Genomic DNA, 1,881 nt, shown 5'->3' with positions numbered 1-1,881 from the left:
TTAATTGCCCATAGTATACCTAGACTTATTTATTTAATTTGGATCAATTGGTATACCAATTAGGGACTACAGATAGCAATATTACCCATAAGAATAATCATTAATAGATAAAATCTGTCTAACATGATTGTTCTACAGGCCTTATGCCTACCTGTTGTGACACCCCTTACCCGTCTACAGTGTAGCCGAGCAAGATATGTAACACAGTGTGTTGGGACACCAGATCTTAACTCATTGATATTTATCATTCTAAAATTTATTTATTTGTAGGTCACTAAGTGAAACTTATGAAATTGATATCAGTTACATCATTTATTGAAATTTTTAATTTATTTGAGCTTCCGAAGATATTTCAGAAAATCCGGCAGAGTGCCAGCTAAAAATGGAGAAAATAGTTCTTCGAAACCTGTGAAAAACACTTCCAAATATTTTTCCAATCATACTCAACTCCAAATAATCACTATCATCTCAACATTTCTCAATAATTTTCATTCATTCAATCCATATCATACATAATTTAATTTGAACTCAAGTTTATGAAGGCAATAATTAATTTCATTAATTTACAATACAAAATGATACAAGTGATTATAATTTACATGATAACGTAAAGATCTAAATACAAAATATAATTTACAAAAAAATACAAAAGAGACAAAAATACAAAAAAGAATCCTAGTGCCCTACCAAAATACACTGCAGATGTGAGGTGACACAGAACACTGGCAGATCTAACTCTCACCCAGTCTGGGGTCTACTGGGCTTATGCTCTATATCTCCTGTACCTATGCGTGGCAAAAGCAACGGGCTAAGCAATACTACTTAGTGGTGCCAATAATAAAAAAAATAACTAAAATGAAATAAACATGCAGAGTGTATGCTGACAATTTATGCAAAGCGAGTTTATGGCAATTATTTACAGTAATCTGATACTTTTTATGTTAATCATTTGATTAAAATTTAGTAAGATTTATTGTGATTGCCCAAGTAACATATATTAGTCGACTGATCTGGATAAATGGGTAAACAAGCACTGGGTACTAAGTACCTCGGGCCGTCACACCATCGATCACAATGTGTCTCCCGGTGTGCAACAGAACAGCTAATAAGCTGTAATAATTATTAGACATGAAACCAAGTATAGAAATCTCAATCAAAATAGCCAAAGGCTATTATATCACAGAATGGCACAAAAGGCCACAAAATACAAAATGCCATGAAACCACATGCAGTACTGCTAACAGAACCCTATTGGCATGCCAACCTATCCAAACCAATCTTACTAGGTCTACTAGGGCATATTACAAAATGCTTAATTGAATATTTGTGTTTAACATGTAAGGTTACTATTCATTTTTCTATTCAAGTCAAAATATTGACTTTTTCATATATAATAGTTACATGAGTTCTAACCACATGACATTACCACATTTTGGTTAACAAAAGTGTTGGCATTGATTGCCAATCAATACTTAAAACCAATAGGAAATAAATCAAAAATTTCAGTTTTGGGTGCTAGAGTTCACTATTCCATTAGGCAGTTCTACAATGAGAATTTTGCCAAATGTTCTCAATCAAAGTTGTTCCTTTATGTGTCTTCTTTAATTTCTTTTTTGAATTACTCCATTTGGATTTTTCTAGCTCAAGTTATGCTAATTTCTGTAAGGCTGGCCGGATTGATATCTACCCAAAATTTCTGGGCAGAAATGGTTCTGGCAGTTTTGATACCCTGACTTTGGTTAACAATTCAAATGGGCTACGGTCAGAATTTGATTTGGTGTTCTTCATGAAAGTTGTTCTAAATTGTCTAAGATTTTCATTGATATAAATTTCAGGTCAATTAGACTTTTCTACACTGATTTATGACCATTTGAGCAAACA

This window comes from Hevea brasiliensis, chromosome 6, assembly GCF_030052815.1.
Source record: "Hevea brasiliensis isolate MT/VB/25A 57/8 chromosome 6, ASM3005281v1, whole genome shotgun sequence".
Classification (NCBI taxonomy): Eukaryota; Viridiplantae; Streptophyta; class Magnoliopsida; order Malpighiales; family Euphorbiaceae; genus Hevea; species Hevea brasiliensis.
The sequence above is the reverse complement of the archived record's forward strand: the minus strand, read 5'-3'. Positions refer to the sequence as shown.